General features: G+C 43.5%; 1 protein-coding gene across 1 annotated transcript in view; it reads right to left on the bottom strand.

Annotated features, from left to right (window-relative positions):
- The window catches only part of LOC138521676 (carcinoembryonic antigen-related cell adhesion molecule 4-like), a 312,017-nt gene extending 296,823 nt beyond the window's left edge, over positions 1-15,194 (bottom strand). The window contains exon 1 of the mRNA XM_069634692.1: positions 15,047-15,194. The gene's annotated coding sequence lies outside the window, so the exon portion shown is untranslated. The remainder of the gene's footprint in view (positions 1-15,046) is intronic.
- Positions 15,195-15,395: the final 201 nt, after the last annotated feature.

Here is a 15,395-nt window from a genome sequence, read left to right as displayed (position 1 = left end):
CACTCCCCTACCCTTTCCATAGCCTCTTTCATCCATCAAAAAAACCAAAATGCTTTTCCCAAGCTGTACATTCACAGCATTGTCTATGGACTACTGCGTTGTCCGCAGAGCGAGCGGAACCCACGCCCACTTTTTTCATCTAATGAACAGGTCCATATTATCTTTATTCTACTCCCCCCACCCATTCCAGCCCCTCTTTCGATCACCAAATAACCCCAAATGTGTTTTCCAGATTTTTTCCCCACTGCACGATGCGCAGACCCTGGTGGCTGTCCACGGATCCAACATGGTGATCGTTTAAAAAAATATGACACACCCCTCGGTTCTTGCCATCCAATTAGCGGGTGTTTCCGATGTACGTGAACATCACACCGCCCGCTGATTGGTCCAAGGGGTGGTGCACGGACCGAATACAATGGTACACCAAATTTACAAAAGCAAGCTTTCAGGATTAAGCCGCCATTCCTGCTGCAAATTTGCTGAAAATCCGTCCCGTGGTTTGGGCAGTAGGAGTGAGCAGATTTTTTTTTCCATTGCGTCTACAAGGATTTCCACAAATTTTGGGACGCGTCATATAACTTTGCCCCCCCCCTGATAAAACTGCACCAAACTTTGCACAATCATTTTGAGGACGTCATATACTTGTTTTGCAAGGTTCCGTGAGGATTTGTCCAGGGGGAGGCTAAGTTATAAGCCACCCAAAAAATGTTCTTTCTACGAGTTGACCAACTTAACCATAACTACATGCCCTGAGGATCAAGAGAAGCATACACGGAGATGACAGTGAACTAAACAATTACTTGGACAGCACAGCACATTTGGGAAACAACATCTGGTACAAGCACATGAAAGAAGTGGGAAGACAGAGTTCAGAAGGGGAATGCTTTGTCCTATCGTATAGCATGGGGAAGTCCAAGATCTTCGTAGCTGGAGAAGTTGATGTCCAGACAGCACACTGTCTCTCGCACGTAGCAATGTGTAAAACCAGAGCCAGTTCATGGGAAGTGATGTTTCATTGAACTGGGCAACTGAAGCAACTGATCCTGATGAAGATGATTATGTCCAGGACATCAAGACAAGAAACAGAGCTCACACTAAGAATCATGTGATCAGGTACGAGAAACCTGGAGTGAAAGGAGCTGAAATCAGATGGGAAGTGAACAAGAAGCTAAATATCCAAGAGAAAACTCAAGAAGAAGCTTGTGGATGTAAGAACAGAGGCCAAATGCAAGTTTGGGGAACAGTGCTTTCACCAGATGGATGGGAAAAAGGGGTAGTGATTTACAGGGCATGGATGGTCCTCTGAACCTGCAAGGAAGCAATTGAAAATTCACAAAGGATATGCAAGCAATTATGGCCAAAACTCACAAAACTATTGACTTGGGTCGAAGACAGAGGAGGACCCTTGCAGATAGTGCCATTGGAGAATCCAAAACTATGCTTCAGGAATAATGGCACAAGGAAGATGGGAGAGATTCAAAACTGTGGACACATTTTTGATGCTCCAGGGATGGTGCATGGAACTGCAGTACTAATGGATTATTGGTAAGGTGATTCAAATGCATACATCAGGCTGCCGAAAAACTGGGGAGGTACATGCACCCTGGTGAAAGTCCACGTTCCAGCTTTGGTGATCCCGAAGAGTTACCTGAATATTGACAGCTTTCTGAAAGCAGATGCTCAACTGAGGAAAAAGAGATCTGTGGAGCTGCTGAATAGAATGAAGAGAGAGAATTACTTTTCTGCCAAATCAGAAGAAGCCTTCCATGCAATCCCATATGAACACAGGCTGTTTAGCCTCACCTCACAGTGTTCACGACAATCTTCATGCTAAGATTTCAAGTTGGAGCAAATACTAAATGGTTGCAGATAACCAGATGGGAGTTACTGCAGACCATCAACACGACCATAAAAGGATTCAACGCCATAAAGGAAGAGTTAAGAGCAGTTTGATTGATGGCCCTCCAGAACAGAGATGTCCTTGACATGATCACAGCTATGGATGGGGGAGTTTGTGCAAAAATAGGAGAATTAAGTTGCACATTTATACCATCTCACGATGAAGAAAATGGAACTCTAACAGAGGCCATAGGTATGCTGACTAAACTACAGAACCAAATTATCGATGAAACTGACGAAGTTGATGATGACAGCTGGTTTGGTTCACTATTCTCATGGGTTCCACAATGGATGGCAGATGCATTCAAGTTCCTAGAAGCCCTGTTAGTGATGATATTGCTAGGAGTCTGTGTCATCAAGATAATAATCTCTCAGTGCCAGCAAACTGTGAAAAAAGCCACAGGCATGATGATCAGGATTGATTTCAAGCCAGGTTGGAAGCCCAAAGACCTGACTGACGAAGACATAATAGACTTTGTGAAGTCCAGCATCACTCACCAGAAGGAACAAAGTTTCAATATCCCAAGAAGCATTGAAATTATGTGGGAAGATGGGTTTACTGCAGCCCAAATGGACAGTTTCAACTAATGATGTGGAACAAAGACAAACACGTGAGAACAGCAGGAAGTTTAAAAGGAGTCATAAAGATATGGACCCCAAAGAAGCATTTATTCAGACCATCATGTATAGACCCAGAAGATGAAGAAAGAATGAACTCAACTAATGAAGCACAAGAGAAATTGGATGAACTGAATAAAGAAGGGAAAGTGGTCGATGAATCGCTCATAGGGGGGAGTGTAGAGGAGGTCCCAAATACAACCCGCACTCCAACCGTCCATTTGAAGTAGCAGGAACGTTCACACCGAGAAATGTAACATATGATGAGCAAATATACCAACAGAGAGCTGCAGTGGGGCTCTGTCCAGTACCTATCCGAAGAACTGCACCTATTGAAGTACCAGTACCAAGGAAACCATGGATAGTAAGACATCCATTGAGGAAGCCATATCAACAAATTAAAACGAAATGAAGATAGTCTGAGTACAGTCCCGGAAGAAACCAAAAAGGTCTTATTGAAAGACGAATGGTGATGTCACGGGAACCCGGACTGACCCACATATATAAAAGAAATGACGACCAGAGAATGACGAAAAGAGACGAAACGCCATGAGACAAGGATATCGTGAACCTAAAGTGAAAGGACGATGTCAAATATAAGAAGCTTAAGCCACGAGCAAATTGAAGATATTCAACCAAGGTTACACGTGTACATATGCTTGGAACCGCAAGAAAGCCAAGAAAATCATGCGGCTTGATATGCTTAGTAGAAAGATAGTGCGGCAAGCGCCGCTATTCATAATCTACCTCAAACAAGTATGTTATATAAGTATACTTCCACTTTGCACAAGAAGCAGAATCAACAAAAAGGTTACTAAAAGGCCACACGATGAAATCGAGACTACAGCGGCAGAAACGAAACTCAGCAGAGGCACACCGTGCCTGGAGAATCAAGGTTGTATCTGTCAAGATGAACGAACAGTGGCCACAATACATTGAAGCAAAGAACAGAATACACTGCTCTGAAGGGCCAAGATAAGAAGCCGGAGGCAGGATATGGTTGAATCGAAAGTCAAACACAGGAATTGTACAATGAATTCACGGTGTCTGAACCATGTGACTAGCTGAGCGAGCAGAAGTAAGCCTTTCACACCTACGCATGGAGCCTTATTTTACCCATTCGCCTTCAACTTTCTCAGAACAAGAGGCAGACACAAGGCCAAACTACAAGGCAGTAATTGACACACTGCCACTAAGGTGATGAATGGCTGTAACATAAATTGAAGGAAAGCTGGGCTACAGGCTTACTCCCTGCACCTGGCCTCATTATTCTGCATGCTGCTAATCGAAGTGGAAAAATATGGGTAGGGTTGGTGCCAACCCAATCACAAGGGACCAAGTAATCTAGGGTCCTAGAGTTAGTAGAACCAATGAGACGTCATACTTCTAGTGATGTCTACAGTAGCTAGGTTGATGGTAAGGCTTAGATGCCCCACCTGACAGTGTTTACCCAATCCCCTTACTCCGTTACCATATAAAGATATAGTACCTATAGTAACGTTATCTTTCCCGAACCAATAGAATTGTATGCCAACTTTTAAGCGTTATACGTTAATGATGACGAGTTTTCAGTATAAATGTTATGATTTTAATTAAGTTCGTTGGAGTTGTGAAGCGAGAAGGAAGATCATGCATCTGCTGATATTCATGAGACTCCCAGTTTTTTGTACTTGTCATTAAACAGACTCCCTTTGCCAAACCGTTGAGTTGTGTTTTTGATTTGGTGTTGGAGTATTGAATCTGCAACCCATCCATCTCATGGGTGCTGCTATCTTGTCTTAAAGTGCTTCTGGGCAAACCCCGACTCTATGGGCCAGTTGGGGTCCCGGAGCACACTCCCTTCCTGGGAAAGCTGTTTGAAAAACTGGCCATCCCCCAACTCAACTCTCATACTGAAATTTTTGGGCGGTCTTCATGACTAGCAGTCTGGATTCTGAGCATCCTGAAGCACAGAAACTGCTCTTATGAACACCCGTGAACAACTGCTCGCATCTTTTGACTCCAAAGGCTCTGCTGTACTCATCCTTCTTGATCTCTCTTCTGCAGTTGACACAGTGAATCATTCCATCCTCATAAAAGGCTCCATTACACCCTTGACATCTCGGAGTGGACACTGGACTGGCTTACCTCCTTCCGAACTGACTACTCCTCCAAAACTCTTCTGTGCCCTTTCTCCTCCCTTTCTTCCTCTGCTACCAATGGCATCCCCCAGGGCTCCATTCTTTCACCCAGGATTTTTAACATATACCTTTCTTTGCCGGCATGACTCATTTCCTCCTTCTCCCCCAACTTCCAGTGCTACGCTGATGATACACAACTTTTCTTCAAACTTCCCACAGACGCCCTTGCAACCTCCTTAATCTCTGGCTGCCTCTCTGCCATCCAGGCCTGGTGCGCTGCCAACAACCTTTGCCTCAATGCCAGCAAAACCGAGAGTCTCCCTATTCGGTCTCCTGCACCGTACTTCTTCCCTGCACTCTGGCCTTCCTCCATGACCCCCCTACCCTCTCCACTGTAGCTAGGAATCTTGGAGTCATATTTGACTCCTCCCTTTCCTTCATCCCACATATTCAGGACATTGTCAGGAAGTTCCACTTTTAGGTCTTACTTCTCAAAAGGACTCTACCCTTCCTCGCCTTCCCCCAGAGACTCAATGTTATCTGTGCTCCAGTTCTCTCTAGGCTAGATTATTGCAATAGCCTTCTCCTCAATCTTCCTTCCTCTACCCAGCAACCTCAACAGCTAACCCAGAATAGGGCAACACGACTTGTCCTTGGCCTCAAGCCCAGGGACCGCATCTCTGCTGCCCTACAAATCCTTCACTGGGTCCCGGTCTCAGCACGGATTACATTCAAATCCCTCTGTATCGTATACAAGGCTTTATGGGTCTAGGGACCATGCTATCTTCGACACTTCCTGACCAAATACTCTCCTTCTAGGCTCCTCTGTTCCTCTGGCACTAAATCCCTGCGGGTTAAGTGCTTTGCTAAACAGAGAGCTGGTGGGCAATCATTTTCCTTGGCTGGCTCCCTCCTGTGGAACAGACTCCCTTACCCTCTGCGTCTTGACTTCCTTAAATTCTGAAAATACCTCAAGACCTTTCTCTTTACCTATTCCTTCACCTCCTCTTTTCCCGGCTAATCTTACAGCAGCATGACTGATGTGCAGGGCCCTTATGTGTCCTCTGGGCCTTGACCCCCTCACATCTCTCATCCCATCCACTGTCTTCTGCTGCACTTACTTGGGCTCACCCTACCCATGGGTGTTTGCACTTATGTTCATCTCCACTCAGCACTTATCCTGAGCATTTCTCCATGAGCATTAAAGCACCTTATCCCTCACCCCTCCACCCTCTGCACCTGCACGTTCTGAAAACTCACAAAGCATAGTAGGTTTGTCTGCCCAATTATTTATCCTTGCTTTAATTAGTTGTCTACCTTCTCCTGTCCCCACCCTGTTTGCCCTGTGGGCACTTTGAAACAGTTTTACTTATTGTATAAGCTTCTAATAGGTGAACAATAAATAAATGCCCCCCTTTGTTCTCTATGCCCCCTTCAGCTAATCCAGAATAGGGCTGGAAGATGTATCCTTGGCCTCTAGCCCAAGGATTGTATCTCTGAAGCCCTAAAATCTCTACATTGGCTCCTGATCACTAAAAGGATGAAAATCACGATCCTCTGTATCATCAGTTAGGCTTTCTTGGGAGCTGGCACCATGCTAACCCCAACTTTCTCTCCATAAATACTCCTCTGCTAGCGCCCTCTGCTCCTCTAACTCCAATTCTCTGTTTGTCAAACACTTCTCCAAAGAGAGAGCAGGAGGCAGGGGTCTCTCTCCGGCTGGTGTCTCTGTTTGGAACAGTTTCCTTGCCCCTCTCAGAGTTGAGCCAGAATTCCTTAAGTTTCAGAAACCTCTGAAAACTCTGCTTTTCTCTTCCTCTATACCTCTATCCCTTCCCTGCTAACTCACAGCACTGCTGCTGAGACTGTTGGCCTGGTCCTTCATAAACCGCACAGGTTCCATGCTCTATACGTAGTCCACGGTTTATAGTGAAAAAACCGAATTACAAAATCTCGAAAAAAAAATATCTCGAGTCCAAAATCTCGAAAACAAAAATCACGTTTTTATTTCGAAATGGGGGGGTTCCCCCCCAACCCCCCTTTTTTCTTTTTTTTTTTTATTTTACCCTTTTTTTTATACTTACCTGAACCCACAAATACATATAAATAAATTAATAAATAATTCGAGATTATTTTTTCGAGATTTTGGTTTCGATATTTTTGTGATTCGATATTTTGTTTTCGGTTTTTTGACCGACCACCGTAGTTCACACCAGTACCTCCCTCTTTCAGCACTGTCATTGTGGGTCTACTGCCTGGCGGCTGTGCACTCCGCCTTTGGGAATCCTCTGCCCCAGCAGTTACACATTGGCCTTCCACCTTGAAATCCCTTGGCACCTCTGTCCTGGGCTCCCATCAGCACTTGGCAATCCTCACTCCCCCTTCCAGTCATGCACTTTTGTTACTGTAAAATGCATATATGCCTTTATAACAGGACAGTGTACAATGTATTTGTATAAGTGAGGGAAATGCTGATGCAAATGATTTGTAGAAAATTGTGAAGTGGCAGTTGGTGTGTGGAAGTTTGATATGTTGATAGGGTCATATGTAGAGGTTTTGGAAGTGATTGGTGGATGGATGTGTGACTGTTCGAAAGCAGGCAATGAGGGAGTGTTACAAACATAAAAGTAAAAAGTGTAGAAGGGCTGTCTTGTGCTATGGTGTGCATGTGCCATGCAGTTCTTTTAATGATGAATTTACTGGAAAGTGGACTGCAGAGACTGTGGATAGTGATGAGGGTCTATGGATTTTGCTCCTCATTGTATGCTAGAGAATTGAATTTGGCACAGAAAATTGTTTCTGTCATTTTATTTTTTCTCTAGTATACAAATGTCCATCATTCCATTAGCATAGTACAAAATGCTAATGGAAATATTGGAGAATCGTATTGAGTCTATCTACTTCACAGAAACATGTAAAGTAGATGGGGTATATGAGACTATTTGTTTTAGTTCTATTTTCTAACCGTGAAAGGTGGTTCCTAAAGGAACCTTTCTTTGGTGTGTGTTTATTTTTTATTTATTTTTTTATTTTTTTGCAGGAGAAGCCAGGAAGTAAGGTGGGCGAGGGAAATGAGGGAAGCATCACCAACCACAGATATGGATGGGTTGGTGGACAGGGGAAAATGTTGGGCATGAATTAAATCTAATGTAGGGGGCAGTGTTTCTCTTGCTCCTTGATTACAGCCTTAAAAGAACTTTGAAACTGTGTCCTACTGCACAGTGGTGTTTTGCACTATATACAGAGTACTGTTGTCTCCTTTGGGGCAAGAAATCTCACCAGCTACTTTGCAAGCCATATAAAAAACTGTTGATCCATATCTTTCCAAGACAACAGTCCTGTGTACATACTGCAACACACTTCTCTACAGGGCAGAGCAGTTCCAAAGTGCTTTCAAGGCTATAATCAAGGGGCATGAGAAACACTGCCCCTACCTTAAAATTAACACACGCTCAACATCTTCTCCTGTCCACCTGCCCTTTATTGATTTATTTTTTATTTATTTTAATTTTTGTACCGCTCCTCTTGCCCATGGGCCTCAGGCCGCACATAAAACCAGACCATACTTACAAACAACAATTACATCAGATCAGGGAAAAGCAAGAGGTAACAGGAAGCACCTTAAACAGGGTTGATATTAAAAGGGTGAGTCTTAATGGCCTTTTTAAAGGAGCAATAGTCTTCAATAAGGCGTATAGAGACAGGAAGGAAGTTCCAAAAAAGTAGGGCTTGGACATCAAAGCTTGTGCCACCAAAATAAACCAGTTTGAATCTTGGCTGGACAAGTGTAGGTGCTACAGATGACCGAAGATTTCTAATGGATGTCTTGCTCTTGGTACAATCTGATAGGTATACTGGGCATGAGAGAGATAAGCACTTGTGAGCTAAAGTGAGAACTTTGTGTGAAATTCCTTGCATTATGGGGAGCCAATGCATGGTTTCCTGAATGTATAAATATGTGCACGGCGAGAGAACTCGAAGATGGTGCGTACAGCATTATTCTGTGTAACTTGAAGGGCCCGGATGTTCAGAGCGTTGGTACCAGCCAACAGACTATTACAGTAGTCAAGCCTGGAATTGAATAACGCAGTGGACAGCAATGCGCAATTTTCAGAGGTAATAAAATGTCGAATCTATTGTATGCGCTTGTTGATGAAGCCACACGCAGCCCGAATGTAGGATACATGAGGCTTCATTGATAGTTCATTGTCCAAGACTACCCCTAAGGTTTTTACCTTTTATATCTGTGGTTGGTGTCCCATCCCTTATTTCCCTCCCTTACCTTACTTCTAACATCTCCTGCAAAAAAAGAAAAAAAAGAGTACAAAATCAAAAAATGGTTCCTTTAGGAACCGCCTTTCACGGTTTAAAAATAGAAGCAAAAAAATAAGCTTATAGAGTTAATCTACATTACACTTTTCCGTAACATATATAGATTCAATACGATTCTCCAACATTCCCATTAGCATGTTATACTATGCTTATGGAAATAAGGGACACTTGCATACTAGAGAAAAAGACAAAAGCACAGAAACAATTTTCTGTCCCAAATACTTTTCTTAAGGATATGATCAAGACCATAATCTGTGGCTTTTCATGACTATCTGTGGTCACTGCAGTCCCCTCTCTAGGCCAAGCATTATTTAAAAAACCTGGATTGCACATGCACACCATCACACAAGACAGACCTTCTACCCTTTTTACTGTTATGTATGTAGCACTCCCTCATTGCCTGTTTCAAACAGTCACACATATATCCACCAACCCGTTAAAAACACTCTACATATAACCCTATCAACATATTAAACTTCCACACACCAACTGCCACTTCACAATGCTCTACACATCTTTTGCATATATATTTCACTTGCTTATCCAAAAGAAATTGTACACACTGCTGCTATAAATGCACATTTGCATTGCGGAGTAAAGGAAGTGCATAAATGGAAAGAGGAGTAGGGATTACCAAGTGCTCATAAAAGCCCTGAAAGAAAGAGCCAAGACATGCCAAACTGGAAGGCCACTAGCTGCCTGCTGTAACGGAGGAGTCCCATGGGTGTGGTTCACATTCACCAGATGGTAGGACCGCAAGGGCTGTGCTGAAAGGTGGCAGGGTGTACTGGTGCCAACTAGATGTAGGGCGTGAAATCTGTGAGGTTCATAAGGAACGAGGCCATCAGTCTCTGTGGCAGCAGTATGAGTTAGCAGGGAAGGGATTAAGTAAAATAGGTACAGAAAAGCATACTTTTCAGATGTTTCCAGAAATGTATGGAATTCCAAATGAGGTATACAAGAGCAGGAAGGCTGTTTCTGGTTTAAAAATTGTTTGACAAGCAGAGTATCACAGCTACAGCAGCAGAGGCCTCTAGTAGGGCAGTATTTAAGATTAAAAAATGTGGACATTATTTAGTACTTGCAGCTAGCAGGAGCCAATGTACACATTTTAGGGCTGCAGTGATATGATCCCTGGGCGTGAGGCCGAGGATAAGTCATGCAGCCCTATTCTAGATTAGCCCAAGGGGGCATAAACAACAAACAAGGAGGTTAAGGAAGAGAATGTTGAAGTATTCCAGCCTACACAGGACCAGGGCTCTAAAGACATTCAGCTTCTCGGGGAAAGTGAGGAACGGTACAAGGCCTGTAAGGAGGTGAATCTGAAAGCATGGGTTTTCTGTACAAGCTCCTAAATGCAAGGAGTAAAGGAGAGAGAGGATTTAAAGATAACCCCATGGCTTCCGGCCTCACAGGATGGTTTGACTAGAAGGCCCAAAGACAGCATGCAGAGGGTAGGAGAAAAACAGGGCACAGGTGTCACAGTAAGAAAGAACTCTGTTTTACTGGCATTGAGACACAGATTGTTAGACGCACACAATGACTTGATGGAAGTCAGACATTTACAGATAAAAAACAAGGACAGCAAATACGTTCAGGGAAGTTTAAGGAAACCTGTGTGTCATTAACATAACACTGGGAATGGGGAAAAAGAAAGACAACTGGTGAACCAGAGGGGTGAAACTGGTATGGAAGAGCCACAATCATAGGATAAAACCCTGGGGTACTCTGCAGGTACACAGTGAGTTGGTGGAGTGAAAACAGCCCAGTTGAAGATGGTAAGGGAGGTGACCGTGTGAAAGGTGGATGAGATATCAACGAGCACTGTCCTCAGTTATACTACAATCATAAATACCATAGACACTTTAATTATATCATTCCACCATATTACACATACCGTATACTCACACTACATTATCTATAATTACTATACACATATTACTCTAGTGTGTGCATTAACATAACACTGGAAATGAGAAAAAAAGAAGGGCATCAAGTGAGCCAGAAGGACGAAATAGATATAGAAGAGCCACAATCATAGGATAAAACCATGGGGTACTCGTCAGGTACACAGTGACGTGATGGAGTACAAACAGCCAAGTTGAAGCTGCTAAGGGTGGTTAGTAAGGAAACCAAATCAGGATTTCCAGTACCCGGTCCATGATGCTAACGGTATCATGAAAACCGTTTAATGAGGGAACAATTATTGACCATGTGAAAGGTGGATGAGAGATCAAGGAGCACTGTCCTTAATTGTACTACAATCATAAATACTATATACACTTTAATTAAATAATTCCACCATATTAAAAATGCTGTATACTCCACTAAATTACCTATAATTACTATACACACATCACTATTGTTTTTGTGGCCAGTGGGCAGATTCTTGGGGCCATGGCCACAATAGAATTAAACCATATAACAAGTATGTACAATACACGTTCCAATAACAAAACTCGCCCTAAAACCCCTACAATCCAAATTATGTCCATGGACACCAAAACTAACTGCCGTCCATGCCCCAAGAATCTGGCCACTGACGACAATATAATTAAGCCATATAACAAGTATCCACAATACACCTCCAAATAACAAAACTCATCCTCAACCCCCTGCAAATGAAATTATATCCGTGGAAACCAAAATTGACTGCGGACTTGGTGAGACCTACAACACACCCTTTGTTCACCTAGACAAACCACTTCATATCATCTTTCACTCCCCTACCCTTTCCATAGCCTCTTTCATCCATCAAAAACCAAAATGCTTTTCCCAAGCTGTACGTTCTCTCCAAAGTCTACAGACTACCGCGGTGTCTGCAGAGCGAGCGGAACCCACGCCCACTTTTTTCATCTAATGAACAGATCCATATTATCTTTATTCTACTCCCCCCAGCCATTCCAGCCCCTCTTTCGATCACCAAATAACCCCAAATGTGTTTTCCAGATGTTTTCCCCACTGCACGATGCGCAGGCCCTGGTGGCTGTCCACGGATCCAACATGGTGACCGTTTAAATATGACGCACCCCTCGGTTCTTGCCATCCAATTAGCGGGTGTTTCCGATGTACGTGAACATCATCGGCCCGCTGATTGGTCCAAGGGGTGGTGCACGGACCGAATACAATGGTACACCAAATTTACAAAAGCAAGCTTTCAGGATTAAGCCGCCATTCCTGCTGCAAATTTGGTGAAAATCCATCCCGTGGTTTGGGCAGTAGGAATTAGCAGATTTTTTTTTCCATTGCATCTACAAGGATTTCCACAAATTTTGGGACGCGCCATATAACTTTGCCCCCCCCCCCTGACGAAACTGCATCAAACTTTGCACAATCAATTTGTGGCGGTCATATACTTTTTTTTGCAAGGTTCCGGGAGGATTTGTCCAGGGGGAGGCTAAGTTATAAACCACCCAAAAAATGCTCTTTCTACGAGTTGACCAACTTAACCATAATTACATGCCCGCTACCGCAGGCCCTGTAAATATACATTATGATTGAAAAGTATTGTTTTAGTTTTTTAATGCTGGACCTCTGAATAAATGTAAGTTTTACAATGCTGCTTTAACTGAGCAGCCTGTCTCCAGCTCCTAATTGAATTACATAGATCAGCTTTAAAATGTGGCAGTGGTATAAAACCTGAGGGCTCATTATCAATAGGATGTAAGGTCGTACAATAGATTCTTGGAATTGTTAACACAGACTAAGGAGGAAAGGGAGTGGCAAAGCTGCATTTAAATGTGCACTTGGATTCACTTCCCCAGCTTAGTCAGCCTCATAGAGAAGTAGTCTTCCACTGGAATAGATAGGTTTTTGGGAATTGGGTACTTTGTATGTTGGGTATGGAATGGTGGGTGAATGCTCTTGTGCTGTTTCCCCGCTCCATTGAGACACACTTATCATGCTGCAGTCTCCCAAGCACTGCACCATACAATTTCAAGGTCTTGCATCTTGCATTGTGCCACCCCAGAGTTGCAATGGTATGTCCTGCTCTCCAGAAACTGTTAGAACTCCATGAGAACTGGGTGCTGCGTTTGATACTATGGATCATTGTATCCTCTACTCTTTATAACTTTGGGCTCTCTTGTTCTGTTGTTGACTGGCTGCCCTTTTACCTTTCAAGTCAAACGTATTCCTTATCCTGGGAAGGACAATCCTCAGCAGCTCTCCCCGTGGGCTGTAGCGTTCCCCACGGGTTAGTACCAGGATCCTTACTTTTTCCCTTTATAACTCACTTTTCACTAATATCAACTGTAGATGACACTCAAATCTACGTTTCTTTTTCTTCATTTTCAGATACTCTTCATTCTACTCTTTCCGCTCATCAGACTTGGATACTACCATTCACCTCACCTTAATCCCACAAAAACGGAGGTTCTTTATTTTCTGCCTTAGAATTCTCTAGTCAGTGCAATTGATGCTCCAATATCCCCCCAAACTCCACATTTCCATCTTCCATTCGCATCAACTGAACAACACTTTGGGGTTATCTTTGACCCTTCTCATTCTTTTTCGGCCGATTTTGCAAACTTGGCCTCAACAACTTGATTCTTTCTATACAACATCACACATTTTTAATATTCCATGCAATGAAAATCCTTAGCACTTCTCTTGACGTTTCCCCGTCTCGACTGTTGCTTGGAGCTGTTTTCGATCTTCATGCTAATGCATTAGTTTTACTTCAATCTATCTTTAATGCTTCTTTCCTCCTACTCTTTCACCTCTCTCCTCAGTACTTTATATCTTCCTCCCTAGCTTCCCTTCATTGCTTCACCTTCCACTATCGTATACGTCTATACGTCTTCTGCATAGTCTATACATCTCTATATGGTCAAGCGCCTCTCTAGCTCTCCTCTTTAGTTTCTCTGTATACCCACTCTGGCTTTCTTCACTCTACCTGTGTATCACTTTTATTTGTCCCTCGTCTGCATTGAGCTCAATCTCGCTTGTATGGCCTTTTCTCTTCCTCTGTCCATCTCCTTCTTCTCTTGCTATTTTCTGTTTGCTGCTTATACCCAATGTTCTCTCTGTGTCTTCTTTGTCTTGATAAACTATATTATGCTTTACGACTTGTTGTCAGTTAAATGTGCATTCTTGTGTCTCATTTTATGATTGATGTTGTGCAACCGCTTTTGCCAAAGTGTTCTATAAATTACAATATATACAAATACAAAGATGCATTTGGAAGTTGCCATCCCTTTGCTCTCCAGCAGGTTATCATGATCTAGCATTCCACCCCATTTCTCCTCTTTAGTGTATACATGCCAACATGCCCCATTGCAATCAGGAAATGCAAGTCCAGCACTGGTTTGAAATGTGCATTCTGGGAAATGTATTCCTGGCTTTTTAATGTTTTAATCTGCGACTAAATGTCCCAGAATGCAAAGTTAATACCAGGCCTAGAACAGCATCCCACAAATGACTGACTGTACACCCATGCCTGGCCCAAGTGCCTTCACCTACCTACTTTTAACAGAAGAAAGTAATTTAGCCCTTTTTGGGAAGAGTGAATAGACTGGACAGACCAGATAACTACCAGAAGAGTCCAGCTAAGCCCATGAGAGATCCAGTCCCAGATAAGGTCCTAGTTCACCTCAACAATGTCCAGACAGCCCCTCCAAAAAATGATTCCCAGAGGTGTCATGATTCAGAGCTCATCCAGCTCTCCTGCCTATAGAAACTTGCCGTGCTTGCTCTTTGTGGACTAGGGAGTGAGTAACACGTAATTTGCTTGCATTGTTTCAACATGCGAACACTATCTATGACATCATGGTGCTCGACCTCAAAGCTTGACCACCCCTGAGCCAAATACACAAATACAAACTCATATAATTCACTTACCTTCGTGACTGTCTTCAGCACCACGATTCTTACCTCTTCACATAACCTAGAACCTCTGGCTCATTGACACTGCAGGGAATCAGACTCTGATGGGCCTTTCTCAATTCGCCATTTTAGCAACAGGAAAAACCCACAATTGTGAAAGCGGTAGCTTTAATCACTGTCCTTGGAAGAGATTTCGGATGGGCGTGGCAGCCCCCGTGTGAGTAGAAATCCCAGGTAATTGGAGTCCTCACCTGGACTTCGCTGAGCTTTTCAAATGGGCACAGTGCCAGTGGAGTGCCGTTCATCCATGTGGCACCCCCACTGTGACAGCCTCGCCGTGTCTCTCTTCAGACGGTGGCGTTTCCGTGCATCTGTGTCTGTGGTTCCCTGCCCAGTGCAGAGTGTTCCCAAGTCTGTACTCGCTGGCGACAGGAGTTTGTGTTTGTGCCAGCTGTCTCTGACACGCCTCTGCCCACATGTTCCTTTATTCAATTTCAGTCACTGGGTATTACTACATTCAAATGGAACCTCGCCTAGTACAACGCTTTAAACCTAACATAGTCGTATAACCAGGGGTGTTGCTACGACTGGAAAAGACCA

This window comes from Ambystoma mexicanum, chromosome 1q, assembly GCF_040938575.1.
Source record: "Ambystoma mexicanum isolate Mex_15411 chromosome 1q, UKY_AmexF1_1, whole genome shotgun sequence".
Taxonomy (NCBI): domain Eukaryota; kingdom Metazoa; phylum Chordata; class Amphibia; order Caudata; family Ambystomatidae; genus Ambystoma; species Ambystoma mexicanum.
The sequence above is the reverse complement of the archived record's forward strand: the minus strand, read 5'-3'. Positions and strand labels throughout refer to the sequence as shown.